The 17,329-nt window shown below is 36.5% G+C and overlaps 1 protein-coding gene across 8 annotated transcripts in view; it reads right to left on the reverse strand.

Annotated features, from left to right (window-relative positions):
• Nucleotides 1-17,329, reverse strand: part of ARHGAP32 (Rho GTPase activating protein 32) — a 311,240-nt gene that overhangs the window by 50,253 nt on the left and 243,658 nt on the right. Inside the window, exon 1 of one of the 8 annotated variants that reach the window (XM_032426185.1) lies at nucleotides 7,755-8,736. The exons of the other annotated variants lie outside the window; for them this stretch is intronic. The gene's annotated coding sequence lies outside the window, so the exon portion shown is untranslated. Of the gene's footprint in view, nucleotides 1-7,754; nucleotides 8,737-17,329 lie in introns of those variants that run through there. 8 annotated transcript variants of the gene reach the window in all.

Consider the following 17,329-nt stretch of genomic DNA (forward strand, 5'->3'; position numbering starts at 1 on the left):
CCTTTTTCACTTTTTTTGGTTTTTTTGAACTTTTTTGTACGGTTAGAGTGAGGTTAAGATAGAATCATATTATTTTTTCCCTTCTGCATAACCAGTAATTTCATCACCTTCTACTGAATACTCTTTTTTGACCACTAATTTTTAAGATTGATTCTTAAATGAAACATGTGTATGGTGTGTCAGGGGTCTGTTTCTGAGTTCTCTCGATTCTTTCAGTCTCTCTCTCCATTTATACCTCAATTTCTTAAGTTCTAGCACTTTACAAGTCTTAATATCTAGAACGGAATCCCCTCTACTTATTCTTTAAAATTGCCTTTATATTTTTTAGCCTTTTACTCTTTCATATGAATTTTAGAATCAGCCTGCCAAATTAAAGGAGGAAAAAAATTGAGGGGGGGGGAATCTGATTAAAGCTGCATTGAATTATAGATTATTTTGGATGAGAACTGGCTTATGATATTGAGCCTTCCTGTCCACACACACAGTAAATCTCTCCAATTATTTGATTGATTTTTCATGTCCTTCAGTAAATTTTTCTCATCTTTTCCCATAAAAGTCATACGAACTTTTGTTATAGCTATTTTCGGGAACTTTATGATTTTTGCTGCTAATGTAAATGGTACTATTTTCTAAATTATATTTTCTAATTGTCACTGGTATATAAAAACACAATGACTGTGCTGTGAAGGACCGCTGTTTCCTTCCAGCTGTGTCCCTGCAAGTATGTAACTCTCAGTCCGTCATTTTCCTCATCTAGGAAAAAGTTAAAAATCTACCTAACAGAATTGTGATGTTGTGAGGATTAAACAAGAGTATAAGGCACTTAGTACTAGACAGAAAAAACTCAATTAATGTTGGGTGCTATTTCGGTCACCAAATAGTTTTTGTTCAGTAACCATGCTCAATTCTGTTCTAATAATTTGTAGATTCTTCTGGATTTGTAGACAATCATCAGCAAAGATGTGCCGATTTGCTTCTTACTTTCCAGGCCTTTAGCTTCTTATTTAATATCACTGAATCTCCAATGAACAATTATCTTGTTCTTGATTTAAATAGGTGTTTCTTAAGTCTCACCATTCTGAATAAAATTTTCTTGGGGTTCTTGGATGGAAACCTTAACTATATTAAAGAAATTCCCTATGTTTAATTGCTAAGATAAATAAAATGAACTGTTGACATTTATCACATGGTTTCTTTGCACCTCTTAAGAAGATCATTTAGTTTGTCTTGCTTAAGCTTTGAGTGTGGCAAACTAAATTTATACCCATTTTTAAGCCCGATGATGGGTATTAAGAAGGGCATATACTGCATGGAGCACTGAGTGTTATATGAAAACAATGAATCGTGGAACACTACATCAGAAACTAATGATATATTGTATGGTGACTAACATAACATAATAAAATAAAATAAATAAATAAATTAAATAAATAAATAAATAAAAGTCTTGCTTTTATACTTCTATGGTAAGTTCCCTTTACTCCTACTTCCCCTGTATCCTTTGCACGGATGTAAATGAGTGCAAGAGACGTGAGAAGGATTTAGCAATTAAAAAAACAAAGTCTTAAGCCAAAGTTCCATCTCAGAAACTGTAATAAACAAGGGAGTACTGTAAACATATTAGAAGTGACTTTCAATAAAGAAACACAAACAAAATAATTCTATACGGTACAAGTGTAGACAAATAATTCCAAAAACAAAAAAACTGTAATAGGGTACTGATACCTTAAATGGCAGCAAAAAATATGGCATAGATTTAGATTTGCAGTCTTAAGTAAGGAGCTGAAGTGAACTGTGTTACTTAGTATTTTCACATTTATTAATAGGGATATTGACAAGAGATACAAAAATTAACTTATTTTTAGCATGCACTGTCATATGTCCTGAAAGGATCTTTGGGCAACTGAGAAACATAGCTTTGGAACCAACGTAAACACTCACGCCAGAGAAAATTTAATATAATTCTCATTTAGTTTATAGCTTTGAGGATCAATTAAATTAGTTCAAACTAACCAACAAAGCTTTTATTTGAAATTAAATGAACTCGGAAATTAAGCTGTGATTCACAAGAATAATAATTCTACAAACCTTTTAAAGAAAAATTTCTAGAGAGTTGAGCAAGATTCTAATGTGACTCAAATATAAGTCACAAAATAAACTGAACCCAAAACAATTTTTCCAGTACTACAGAACCTTTGTAACTTTTCCTTTTGCATAATATAAGAGAACTTTAACATACATAAAGCTTTTAGGATGAACAATGACATAAAGGAAGTTCTTTAAGTCAATAAGTGAAAATACACATAAATAATTTTGATGATGTGTTGTTTTGATCTTACAAAAAACACCCTCCAAATCAGAGTAAAAGAGTTTCTTGCACACCAAACTTAAGAGCAAGTATTTACTTGATGGAATAAGGACCTGTCCAAGAAATTCTGTCACTGACTCTATTTTTATCTCTGAAAATCTTCTGGTCTATCTTGTGTTAGATTTTCCTCAACCTGGCTCTACCCATGGCCTGTTCCAAACCCAGTGATAAAAAACATAAATTGAATCCTAAACTAGATATTTTTTAAAAATTGAAGGAAAATCTAGAAACAGTACTATCTATGATACAGTAATATCATAACAATAATTACAGTATAGCTAATATTTATTGAGTGCTTACTCTGTGCCAGTGCTTTACATGTGTTAACCAATCTGGACTCAGTTAGTGTTAGCATCACACTCTAAATGATTTAAACTCAAAATATAAACCAGTATCTGATCACTAGAATTTTCTTCTTGAAAGTCACAAGAACATGGAGCGCCTGGGTGGCTCAGTTGGTTAAGCATCTGCCTTCGGCTCAGGTCATGATCCAGGGTCCTGGGTTCAAGCCCCGTGTCGGGCTCCCTGCTAAGCGGGGAGCCTGCTTCTCCCTCTCCCTCTGCCGCTCCCCCCAGCTCACACTCTTTCTCTCACTCTGCTCTCTCTCTCTCTCAAGAAAAAAAAAAAAGTCACAAGAACAAGTATATTAAATAAAATCTAATTAATCTCCCATTATATTCAATGTGATGACTTTTAAATGTAATAAAGGTTATCAGAATGACACTTTTCCTCTTTTCTATGTTTCCAGCTCCAATTATCAGGATGACCTAAGACTCATATTTCAATTTCTTTTCTTTAGTTTATTTGGTGCTATCCTATACTATCTAAATATATGGTTTTTGTATGTGGTAAAAATATTCAATACGCATAAAATGTTAGGAATTCTATTTAAAGATTTACAAACACATACTTGAATCAATGGCCTAGTAATTGAAAGCTTTTATGCCTTTCCAATAATAAAACAAATAGTCCAATGAAGGTCACCCATCCAATCATACCTATTATTGGCCAAGCATCAGCAGGTGAAAATGTACTGGACCATGAATGTGGAGATACGGTGTTTTAGTCCTGATTCTGCCAATAACTTGCTGTTGGATTTTAGATGAGATAATTGACCAGTCTAGATGTCAGTTTAATAATATGAAAAATGAGAAGTTTATCCAGGCAATTTATGAATTGGAAATTTCCTGAAAATACCTGAGAAATCATGAAATACTCTGGCAAAATAAAATGTTAGAACAGCATAGAAAGCTCTCAAGTCTGTGGAAAATATCTTTGCTGTAGGAAAATTCATCAGAAGGAAAGAAAGGGTATCATTTAAAACTTCATTAAAGAGCTATATAAACAAATAAATTAGGCTTTCTAAATCACCCTGGAAAAGGCTGGTATAAAGATTTAAGATAGATCACTGCTAAATGTAAAACTGTTTTATGCACAGTATATGGTTTAGCACTTTTTAAGTAAAAATAATTTTAGTTGAATCATTTTATTTCTTTTTCTCCATGAAAGCTTAAAATAGTAGTAAAGAGTTCTTACATAACTAATTTATACAACATGCTTATATAACTATTTCCAGAACTTGCTGCATAATTGTACTATCTTTAATTGTTAAAGGCATTCACAATTGTTGATTATATCATATGACATACTATTCTTTTTTTTTTTTTTTTTTAAGATTTTATTTATTTATTTGACAGAGAGAGACACAGCAAGAGAGGGAACACAAGTGGGCGGGTGGGAAAGGGAGAAACAGGCTTCCCATGGAGCAGGCAGCCTGATGCGGGGCTCGATCCCAGGACCCTGGGATCATGACCTGAGCTGAAGGCAAACACTTAAGGACTGAGCCACCCAGGTGCCCCTTTACTATTATTTCTTTGATTTGCTAGTAAATCCTTGGTACATAGTACAATGGCCACTTATAATACTGTTTTTATATACTTCATAAAGATTAATTTTTGAATTAGGTTTCCAGAATTTACTGCAGTATTAGGAAAAAACAGTAAATATTATCTATAGGTTCTGAACTTCCAAAAACTTATTTCTATCAGATTTCTACTCAAAATGTAAAATCCTCACTGTCTCCCTAGGAACTACTTCTCATTTTTAAAGCAGGAATACAGCAGTTACAGCCTTGAATTTCATGCCTCTCCCTCTCTGCCCACCACCAAAAGTAGATGTCCAAGAAAATCTTTATATAAATTTGAGTATTAAATCTTAATATTCTGGTGAAATTGTTGTGGGACAAGAAAGTACAGAATCGCTTTTGATCAATATATCATAAACAATTTTGGAAGTTAAGAGAAAAAAACAGTTCTCTAACTGATGTGTGTAACAGCTGCAAGGGACTACCCCACAGAGAAAATATCTGAGACCAGCTCAGGGATGAGGTTCTGGAATGTGGACGACTGTAACAGTTTTGATATCTGTACATTCCAACCTCAAAGGGAGGAAACCAGGTATTTGAGAAATGTCATGTACAATGCTAAATTAAAAATAGCACTGACAGTAATGGCTCTTGATTGAAAAACTGGAAAGCTACTAACAGTTACATAAGTCAAGTATGCTTCCATTTACTTAGGAGAGAGAAGAAGCATTTCAAAAGGCATTACTCTCCGGAATGCAGATAGATGACACTAAGGCATCCAGAAGATAAATCTATAGTAAATTTTAGAGAAGAATCTTTCAGACACAGAAGAGATAAGAACAATTCACTTGGAAAAAGAGAAGCAGAAACAGGCAACAAACTGCTTCTTCAGAATATTCAGCACAACTCTTATGTGGATGCCTGTGGTTAAGAAAAATATTTGAGTATCTGAATAAAAAATGTATCTCTTTTTCAGAGTGAAGAATGAAACCAAAGCAACATCATGTTGCTGCTCTTCCTAGAGGGGTACAAATTATAAGTTAGAAAGGGCATGGTATGTTAGATCTTTACAAATCACAGTTCCCTCGGGAAAATGGTCATCAGGTTAAGGTAAGACACTCTCATTATGTACATTATACATTTACTTTTCCAGGAGCTATAAATTTCAGTAATATCAAAGAAGGCTCAAATTTAGCTTATCTGATTTTAGTGTGATATAAATAAGCTATACATTCTTCTTGCTAAAATTGATAGTTTCTTATTAAAATTTAAATTACAAATTAAAATAAATGTGATTCGTTTTGTTTTTCAACTCTGTATAAAAAAGAAGCAAAAATTTTTTTAAACTTGGTGACTTTACCACCTCAGTTATTATATAAAAGACTGACTAATTGCATTTCTAAATACAGAACAAAAAGATTTGCATTTTAGCAGAGAAGAGTAGGAGGGAACATGAGGTGGATATAAATTCCTGACACTAAAGGATTCTAACACAGGAATGGGATATAATATACAGATTATAGAAGTATCTCTAATAAGGATTTTTAAATAATCCAGGATCTTATTTTTCCAGGATGAACTAGTACTATTTGATATGAAGCTTAAAAACTATTTCAGGAAGACATCTATCCATATATTCTCTCTTATAAAAATTAAAGTCTAATAACTACATATTCTTAGGAATTCAGTAACATCAAAGGTAAGAAGACTATCAAAAATACTACATGAAGTTCTGGAAATCTGAAAATTTAGAACCTTAACAGTGTGAAAACTTTTCTTGAAATTAAATTTTTTATTAGATTCAAAACAGATTAAATGTAGATTAAAGTATAATCATATTCACTTTGATGTCATATAATCCTCTGTACTTTATTAAGCCATGAAGTTTGGTGTGGAACACTGATAGGTCGTTTTTTGTTTGTTTTTGTGGGTTGGGGTTTTTTTTTGGTTTTGGTTTTTTTTTTTGCAGGAGCTGGAGGGGCAAGGTTCTATATTTGGAGAGCATGGAACTGATAATGAGGACTTTTTATTTAAAGGCAAAAGTCTTAGAATCCTGTCCTACAAAAAAAAAAAAAAAAAAAAAAAAAAAAGGACCATTAGCATGGAAAATAAGACATGGATTTTGAAGTCAGACAGACCTGAGGGTTTAAACCCACTCTGTAACCACTTCCCAATTTGCAAGCTCTTGAGCATATTACTTATTTAAGTCTCAATTCCTAAAAATACACAATGAGAATGACAATAATAATACCTATCAGGCAGGGTTACTATAATGCTTACATGAAATTTAATATGCCAAGCACTTACCTCAGTAAGTGTCATATTGACACTTATTTTTTACTACTATAATTTCTCTTTACCTTTGGTCTAAAATGTTTAGAGTCCTCCACAGCACAGGGCTAGCCAGAACCTGAGTCTGCTTTCCAAACCCGGCTTAATCAAATCTGGTTGTAGCTCCTAAATTCAGAGCTGAGATCACTAAGGAAGGATGCACACAAACATGGGATCGCTTTCTAGTATAACTCCTATAATCATCTTAAATGTAAACCTAACCTAAGAAACTTCAGATTTCTGCTCTCTTCTGCCGAATACCATATAGTACTACCTACTACTTTAAAAAAACAAGTTATGGTCTCAAGCCATTATCATACGAGCAACAGGTGCTTTTTTAAAAATTGACAATGAAAAAGAGCTATAAATTCTGAAATTTCCCGCATTTGTGGTTTTGAAAATTAAAATACCGATATCATTTAAATGGTAGTGGAACATTCCAGAAAAACGTTCAGCTGCTTAACAGGGCTGATCTGTGATTCAGAGAACATTCCAGTTTCTATGCTACCTTAAAGAAAAGCATTTATCACCAAGGTCTAAAGAAACACCATAAATATGGAATTCTACCCTAGTGCTAAAAAAAAAAAAAATCTCTGCAACAGGAAAAAAGTTAATTCACGTATTTTATGGACAGAGATGGTTATTAATGCAAATGAGGAAAAACAACACAGGGTACTTGAAGTAAAAGGGCAGAAGGGTTACCTCCTTATGCTAATTTGAACAGCTTTTTTATACAGTCTGCCAAATTCTTTTTAGTAAATCACTACTGCCTATTTTCCATTAGTCAATAATTGAAATATTATTAACCCACCAGGAAAAAGTTTTTTAATATACTGGTTGTTTATGATACAAAGGTATGTTCTTTTAATCATGAATACTTTTGTACATTAACCCAAGGTCTAGAAAACATTAAGAAATAAGCTGATTTGAAACAGAAAAATGGGTATTTACTGAAACTGACCAGGAAAGTAAGACACATTGCCCAATACCTATGTGATACAATCTACTTCAACAATTAATCTTCTCTATAAACATGACAAATACTCAATTATTTCTGAATAATAAAGGGACTAACCATGCACCTAAAAGCAACCAAGGAAACATATGCTCAAATAAAATGTAAAAATAGACTCAGTGAAATATTCTGAATGTTGTTGGAGACAAGCATTTGAATAACTGATAGATCCTTACCTCTTGCTGTGGCACAGGTTTTAGGATCGATACTTAAAATTATTCGCAATGACTACTTAGCAGTGGTTCCGACAGGACACAGGACACAAGAGTTCTGCATTCCGTGTAAAAGCATGTAGAATGAATCACAGTCACACAGCTCAGACCTTATCTGCCTCAGGATAACTCCGAGTCAGATCTCCACAGCACTTTTAGGCTCCGGGTCTGTTTCCAGGCACCCCTTTCTTCCAGTTTTCTTTGCCGTGTTTGGTCCCTACCCGAGGCGAGCTGGCGAGCTGGCTTGTGTGTGGGCACGAGGCTCGCCTTCAGGAGCTTACTCCTTCCCTCTGAGCAGGAGCTGCTTCCGCAGCACCACACAAACGGCCCAGCCCAAACTCACACCCGAAGAACAGGCTGGGCCAGTCTAGCTCCACCCATCAACCTCACACAGGTGAGCAGTCCTGCTCAAACAACACCAGGAAGAAACTGGCATTTATTGTGTTGGCAACCTTTTAGAAAGTTACTTATTCTTTGGTTGTTTATATTTGCTATCTAGATGGGAAACAGTGTATCCAATAAAAATGGGGCACTTTAGGCCCAAATGAAATAAGAAAAGTGATCAAGTAGGAAGTATCACCAGTAAAAGGCTGAATCACTAAACTAGCAGCAACCTGTGATTGTTATTCCACTAACATGTAGAAAAGAAAAAAAGTATCAGTTTATCCTGCCTCTGCGTGAACAATTCTGAGACAACAATCTGTTAAGCATCTATTAGGAGAAGAAAATAAAGAAGGGTTTTTCAGAATTGAAAATCTAGAATTAAATTTTCCTGCGTATGACTTCCTCCTTTATAAGTTACCGAAGTGTTCAAATTGTAACACTGTTTATATAAGTATTCAAGAGATTCAATATTCATACTAAATAACAGTACTGTACTGTTTACCTACTTAAAATTTGAAGAAATAAATTAATTATAAGAGACTAACATATTTTCTGTTACAAATGAGTTTTTTACTAATACCAATGTAAATCCACGTTCAGATATTTGTTTTAATAAACAAAATAATGCTACTATGTGCTAGATACAATTCTAAGTATTTTACAGATAGTCTTTACTATAACCTTATGAAGTTGATTCTAATACTGTTCCCATCTTGGAGATGAGGAAACCAAGGCAGAGGGCTTAAGGGATTGCCAAGGTCACACAAGTAGGAATTGCCAGATTCAAGATACCCAGAGAGTATTTACCATGTACCATGCCAAAATCTTCTGCTATTGATAAAATTTATTCTCTCCTTCCTTTCTGAACATAGCTTTGAATATAAAATTGTTGATAAGTGGTAGTCCACAGTAAGAGAAAAAATGAATTGATACAATTTTAAAATATGAAAAACCATGGAGAATTCCAGTATGTGCAGGAACAAAACATGTTAATTTTTACCAGTGGAACAGCTGTGGATTTATGGATTTCGTTGAATAGGAAATGAGGCTCTTAAAGTTTATTCAGAGTAGAGAAGGCAAAGCCACCCTTTTTAAAAAAATAGAACTAAAAAACAGCCTTCCTCCCACCATTTCCTTGGTTAGTACTAAAGACAACACGGCGGTGGCGGTGGGGGGGAGCAAGGGAAAAAGAACAGGAAAGAAAAGAGGAAGGGAAGAGAAAAAGAAGGGGGAGGGGGAGGCCCATGCTGTAGAAAAGCCAGCCAGGGATACCCCGTGCAACTCATCTGTCCCTTGTATTATCTAACATCTAAGCACAGTTAGGAATAAATTTGACAATAGTTTGCCAGAGTGCAGGAGAATTCCATAATTAATAATAGTAACTCTCACCTGAAACCCAAAAGGCTGTGCTCTATGCTGTATAAAAATACATGGTAGGAAAATGAGAGTATGCAAAAACCGCTGAGTGTGGAGTAAGGTCTGTAATCTCGCTCACTGCAATGTGACCACGTCAATTTCCTGGTTTGGAGACTGTGCTACATGTTATGTAAGATGTTAAAACTGGGAGAAGTTGGGTTTTGAGTAAATGGGATTTCTCTGTACTATTTCTGCACCTTCTTCTGAGATGATAAGTATTCAAAATAAAAAGTTAAAACAATATGGCTGACTGAAAGCATCACGTTTTGTCTTCCAATGACAGCTGATGGCACAGGACAGGTCACTTGTTATTTTTCTCTCATATTTAACAAAATGTCTAGAGGCTATCCTGTGAAGCACTAACATGTGTCTGTGGGGGTGATGGTGGCAACAAGAGAATTCACTGGAAAGGCAAGAGCCAAATCCTAATCATTCTATTCTAAGAATTAGCTGAATTATTCAAACCTTTCACAGTATGTCTAAAAATCCTGCAGGTTTCATGGCCAGAAATATATCCTGAATCCAATCACGTCTCCCCACTTCCACAGCTACTGTGCTGCTCTGAGCCACCGCTGTCTCTTGCCAGGCTCATTACAATCGCCACTGCTAGTCTCTCTTTCCTACCCATGTCTTCTCCTTTCCTTAATACAGCAAACAAAGTGATCCTCTAAACAAGGTCAGCCAAGTCAAGTGACAGCTCTGTCAAAAGCTTCTAATGTCGGGGCACCTGGGTGGCTCAGATGGTTAAGCGTCTGCCTTCAGATCAGGTCATGATCCCAGGGTCCTGGGATCAAGCCCCACATCGGGCTCCTGGCTCAGCGGGAAGCCTGCTTCTCCCTCTGCCTCTGCCTCTCTCCCTGCTCATGCTCGCTCTCTCTCTCTCTCTCTGTATCTCTGTGTCTCAGATGAATAAATAAAATCTTAAAAAAAAAAAAACCTTCTAATGTCTTCCCATCTAATTTTAAATGAAGGCCAAAATCCGTACAGCAGCACCCAGGCCCCAAGGAGAACCTGACCCCCCCCCACCTCCAAACCACATCTCACGTCACTCACTGCTCTAGTCAAACTGCCTTCCAGCAAATCCTGTGCCAAGCCAGGCATACATCCAGCTCAGCATTCTCACATCTGCAGTTCCCATCTGGAAAGCTCCCCCCAGATAAGTGCATTGCTCCCCTCCTCATCTCCTTCAGGCCTCTGCTCAAAAGCAACCTTCTAATGAGCCCTTCCCAAGCACTCTACCCTCCTTTGGAATTATAACCCCACATGAGCCACATCCTCACACTTCCTAAACCCTGCACCCCCTTCTAGGCTTCATTTTTCTCCATAGCACTTACCCCATATTATATATTTTACTTGTTTGTTCACCTTCCTCTCTCCCTCTCATCACACTTGAATATAAACCCCAAAATGACAATATTTCTGTCTATTCTGTTTGCTGTCTTAGCCCTAGGACTTAGTTAGTATCCACTCCATAAATTCTGATCAAGGAATGAGTAATACTGGAAAAGACCAAAAATGTTTTCTTACTTCAGGTAAGGAGAAGACTGATTAGAGGACTACCCCTAGCACTGGCTAAAGGGCATACATGAGGGTCAGGAAACATTTTTGATTACTATAGTGGAAACTGTTCATGTTTGGGGCACTTGGGTGGCTCCGTCGGTTAAGCATCTGCCTTTGACTCAGGTCATGATCCCAGGGTTCTGGGATCGAGCCCTGTGTTGAGCTCCCTGCTCAGTGGAGAGCCTGTTTCTCCCTCTCCCTCTGCCCCTCCCAGCCCAGGCCCACTCATGCGCTTGCCCTCTCTCTCTTGATCTCAAATAAGTGAATAAAATCTTAAAAAGAAAAAAAGAAATTGTTCATGTTTATAATTATCAGTCAACTGTTTTAGAGCAAACATTATATATAAAGGATGTAAATTAGGATAAAATAAAATATCTGCCAACAAGCAAAACAATTCAGGTGTGGAAAAAAGACACAAAAAATGAAGTACCGAATTCAAAATAAGAGAACTCACTACTGCACACTATTTCCAAATGATTGACACAAATAACAGCTACTGCAGACTAAAATGTAGTCCCTTGTTATTCAAAACATAGTCTTGGGACCAGGATCATGGAATTACCTGGGAGTTTATTAGAAATGCAGAGCCTCAGGTCTGGCCCTAGACCCACTGAATCAGGATACACAGGTTTAAATACTATCTGTCAAGCAAAATGAACGCACATTCAAGTTTTTGAAGCAGTGGCCTGAAGAGCTTTTGTGAAGAACATAGTAAGTCATTTCCAGGAGGAGAAAGATCATAGTCAAGGGAAGGAGGGAAACCCAAAGTATACTGAGAGGTAAGGAAACAGGTTACTGACACTAAATATGAATTAGGTTACAAAGATAAGTTAGTTCCAGTATTTATAGAGCACCTCAAATTCTAGACTAAAGATATTATACATAATTCTGGAACAGAGGGAAATCACTCAAGTTTTCTGAAGCCAGGGATGACCAGATAAAAGTTGTATTCTAAAAATTCATTTTAGTAGTAAATATTAAGACAGTAATTAATTATACAACCATTGTATGAACTTCTGTGAGGGAGAGAAAGATGGATGAGACATACTTGTCCCTTGTGAGGAGACGGCAATTTCGTGAGCAAGTGAAGAGCTGCTATTCAATTTGGCTAGGGGTAAACAGGAGATGGGGTTAGGGAGAGACGGGTCAGGGAAGCTCTCACAGAGTAAATAGGTCACCACCTGAATCATGAAACACAAGGAGGATTACAAGTGGCTAAATTGGGGAGGAGAGAATTTCATGTTCTAGAATAGTGGGAGCACAGGGAAAGCTTTGAGCGCACGTGTGTTCAGAGCACACAGAAGCAGAGCCCAGCAGAGCACCCGGGGAGAAAGACTGAACAGCAAAGCGGAGAAGGAAGATGACTGAAAGTGCTGTAACGGAACAGAGTCTGGAGTAATGGCTTATATGTAATGAGGAAAGACTGAGGGATAGTTTCTGGATTAATTAGAGAGGCATTAGAAAGGATGATGGCAGAAGTGATTAAGCCGGGTCCTTTATGCACTTCTTGTCAGCCTCCATTTATCCCAGCTTTTGCCCTAATTTCTCTTCTGCTGGTATAAGCCTTGTGGAAATCCAAATATGTTCTCATTTACTCCTATTGTAATAAAAGCTAAGCATATTAAATAAATACTTGTTTTGAGAGAGAGAACAATAAACTTTATCTCTACTCAATGTTCTAGAGTGGGACAAATTCTGATTTTGAGTTACTGAATCGCAAATGAGTTAATCTATGTCTTGGTACAGGACCTGACACATAGTAAGAGCTACATAAGTGTTGGCCACGATTACCATCAGATGTCAGAAGACTTCAGTGAATCCTAGTTGTGAAACCTTAGACAAGTTGTCTGACCTCCCTGAGCCTCAGCGGCTCCATTTGTTAACACAGGGTGTGGAAGGGGATAGAAATACACTCCCTATCCTCAATACCTCACAGCATTGTATCAAGATTCGAATTCCAATTCACATAATGGAAATACAAGTATCCACAAACTCTAAAGCACTTTACAGATATGTGCTCTTATGAATCTTCTACCTGTTTTTCCCTAATGCAGAGTATGAAAATATTCTTATTCTGTCGCTTGCAATGTATTCAAAAAGGAAACTCCCCAGGGCCTTCTAGCATTTTGGTACTCCTTTGTATCTTAAACCAAGGCCTCCTAGGATACCGATTTTTTTTTTTTACTATGTTATGTTAATCACCATACATTACATCATTAGTTTTTGATGTAGTGTTCCATGATTCATTGTTTGCGTTTAACACCCAGTGCTCCATGCAGTACGTGCCCTCTTTAATACCCGTCACCAGGCTAACCCATCCCCCCCACCCCCCTCCCCTCTGGAACCCTCAGTTTGTTTCTCAGAGTCCATAGTCTCTCATGGTTCATCTCCCCCTCCGATTTACCCCCCTTCATTTTTCCCTTCCTGCTATCTTCTTTTTTTTTTTTTTTTTTAACATATAATGTATTATTTGTTTCAGAGGTACAGGTCTGGATTCAACAGTCTTACACAATTCACAGCACTCACCATAGCACATACCCTCCCCAATGTCTATCACCCAGCCACCCCATCCCTCCCACCCCCCACCACTCTAGCAACCCTCAGTTTGTTTCCTGAGATTAAGAATTCCTCATATCAGTGAGGTCATATGATACATGTCTTTCTCTGATTGACTTATTTCGCTCAGCATAATACCCTCCAGTTCCATCCACGTCATTGCAAATGGCAAGATTTCATTCCTTTTGATGGCTGCATAATATTCCATTGTATATATATATACATCTTCTTTATCCATTCATCTGTCGATGGACATCTTGGCTCTTTCCACAGTTTGGCTATTGTGGACATTGCTGCTATAAACATCGGGGTGCATGTACCCCTTCGGATCCCTCCATTTGTATCTTTGGGGTAAATACCCAGTAGTGCAATTGCTGGGTTGTAGGGTAGCTCTATTCTCAACTTTTTGGGGAACCTCCATACTGTTTTGCAGAGTGGCTGCACCAGCTTGCATTCCCACCAACAGTGTAGGAGGGTTCCCCTTTCTCCGCATCCCCGCCAACATCTGTCATTTCCTGACTTGTTAATTTTAGCCATTCTGACTGGCTTGAGGTGGTATCTCATTGAGGTTTTGATTTGGATTTCCCTGATGCCGAGCGATGTTGAGCACTTTTTCATGTGTCTGTTGGCCATTTGGATGTCTTCTTTGGAAAAATGTCTGTTCATGTCTTCTGCCCATTTCTTGATTGGATCATTTGTTCTTTGGGTGTTGAGTTTAAGAAGTTCTTTATAGATTTTGGATACTAGCCCTTTATCTGATATGTCATTTGCAAATATCTTCTCCCATTCTGTCAGTTGTCTTTTGGTTTTGTTGACTGTTTCTTTTGCTGTGCAAAAGTTTCTTATCTTGATGAGGTCCCAATAGTTCATTTTTGCCCTTGCTTCCCTTGCCTTTGGCGATGTTTCTAGGAAGAAGTTGCTGTGGCTGAGGTCGAAGAGGTTGCTGCCTGTGTTCTCCTTTAGGATGCTGATGGACTCCTGTCTCACATTTAGGTCTTTCAACCATTTTGAGTCTATTTTTGTGTGTGGTGTAAGGAAATGGTCCAGTTTCATTCTTCTGCATGTGGCTGTCCAATTTTCCCAACACCATTTGTTGAAGAGACTGTCTTTTTTCCATTGGACATTCTTTCCTGCTTTGTCGAAGATTAGTTGACCATAGAGTTGAGGGTCCATTTCTGGGCTCTCTATTCTGTTCCACTGATCTATGTATCTGTTTTTCTGCCAGTACCACACTGTCTTGATGATTACAGCTTTGTAATAGAGCTTAAAGTCCGGAATTGTGATGCCACCAGCTTTGCTTTTCTTTTTCAACATTCCTCTGGCTATTTGGGGTCTTTTCTGGTTCCATATAAATTTTAGGATTATTTGTTCCATTTCTTTGAAAAAAGTTGATGGTATGATACCGATTTTAATATCTGATTCTTGAAGGATTAGCCTCCAGAATATAAGCATATGCTCAATGCAATACTGCACATACTAGAAATAAAAATCTACAGCTAACTTTACTTGATATAAAATGTCTGGTCACTTCGTAATAAAGTGACATGTTAAAGAAACATGGTTACAGAAGAACAAAGTGCTAGAAACTCAAAGAAAGAGAACAGAAACAATTCAGGAGCAAACAAACGAAAATAAAGGAAAAATACCATAATTAGGCAATATTGGTTAAAAAAACTAGTAAAACAACAAAGGAAGTAAGACACTAGAGGACCAGTTCCCTAAAAGAAGAAAACAAACAAACAAAAATTTTATTTCAAAATTATGCTACAAATTCGGGCTAATTTGTTACCTTATAAACTACTTCTTAATATAAGGATTTCACAGTATTACATCTAATTACTAAGTCTTTCCCCCAAATGAAGGCCTCAGCTACTTCTATGTCTACTAACCAAAAAATTCAGCTGTCACCAAAAAAAGACAAAAATTTATAATGCAAACTCTATTCAAGTGGCCATCCAAAGAGGCTCCCTCCCCCACCATGGTCCTATGAAAACTACGGTAATTCATTTCTTTCAATGATATACTGTGACATGTTGGCATATAGATTTTACCAACAAATAATATACTAATTTCATATCTACATAAACTAAATCTAGTTTGTGACACTCTGGAGTTTAAATAACATAACAGTGTATAAGCATATATCAATAAACAATACAGCTGACATTTATTAAATATCCAGGGGCTTTAAATGCCTTATCCCTAATCTTCAAAGGAATCTTTTTAGATAAGGGAATTAAAAGTCAGAGAAGCCAAATGATATGCACCCACAGTAAAATGTGGCACAGGGATTAAAACTTAAGGTTGGAGCCTATGCTCTTGTCTCTTCAGCTGTGCTGCTTTTCACACATATACATAAATTGAACGAAATACCTAAGTTAAAGCTACTGTCAGAAAATATCTATTTTATGGGGTGGTTACATTAAGAAGGACCCTTGGAAATCACCTATTTGGACAGGATGGAATTAAGGGGAGATACAATCAATTTTTTCATATTTTATAAAGTAATACATGTTTACTGTAAAGGGATTAAATAATACAGAAGCAAACAGAGAAAAAATGAAATGTCTCTTGCTATTTCCATAATCCCATTCCCCTTTCCAATTAGGCATGTATCCTTCCAAGATCCTCTTCTGTGAATTTACAATGGGATTATACTATGCTGTGATTTGCTTTTTCATTTAACAATACATCACAGAAAAAAAATTCCATATGCCTCTACCTCTTTCTTTTTGATGGCTGCAGGGTATTTCACAGTATGGAAATATCAAATCTATTTTGAAAATGTGATTTCCAACATTTGAATATTAAAGCAATACTGCAAAGAATATTCATCTGGATGGGAGGTATACTTAAAAAACACAAAGTGACCAATTCAAAAATGACAAAGGACTTTAAAATGCATTTCTCTACAAATGGCCAATAAGCACATGAAAAGATGCTCAACATTATTATATTCTTGTACAGTCACCACCAGGATCAACAGAACATTACTCGCACTCTAGAATCCTCTTTCTCCTACCCATCCCAATCATCTACCCCCTTCCTCCTCTCCAAAGGTAACTGATATTCTGACTTCTAACACCGCAGAATGGTCTTGAGCTCTATGATTTTGAGCTCTCTCTTTATCTATGTGGAATTATACAGTGTATGTATGTATGTATGTATGTATGTATGTATGTATAGCAGGCTTCAACATTTATTCAACTCAACACTTATTTTTGTGAAATTCATCCATATTGTTGAATATAGTTGTAACTCATTTCATTTTCATTGGTGTAGAAGAATCTATTCAATGAACATGTCTTCATTTATCCATTCCATTATGGAATACCTCTGAGTTTTTCAAGTTTTTTGACAATTAGGACTAAAGTTGCTATAAACATTCTATATATACCTAACAGTGAAACTGCTGGATTACAGGGTATGCGTCAAATTCAGTATGTAATGCCAAACAATGACTGTCCCACATTACACTCCTACTAGCAGCATGTGAGAATTCCCACTGATATATATCCTTGCCAACCTTTGGTATTGTTATTCTTACATTTTAACCATTCTAGTGGACATGCATTAAAAAGAGTTAGTAAGATTTCAGTTTGGATTTCCCTAAGTCCCTAAGA

The sequence above is a fragment of the Phoca vitulina genome, unplaced genomic scaffold, assembly GCF_004348235.1.
Source record: "Phoca vitulina isolate PV1807 unplaced genomic scaffold, GSC_HSeal_1.0 scaffold34, whole genome shotgun sequence".
NCBI lineage: Eukaryota > Metazoa > Chordata > Mammalia > Carnivora > Phocidae > Phoca > Phoca vitulina.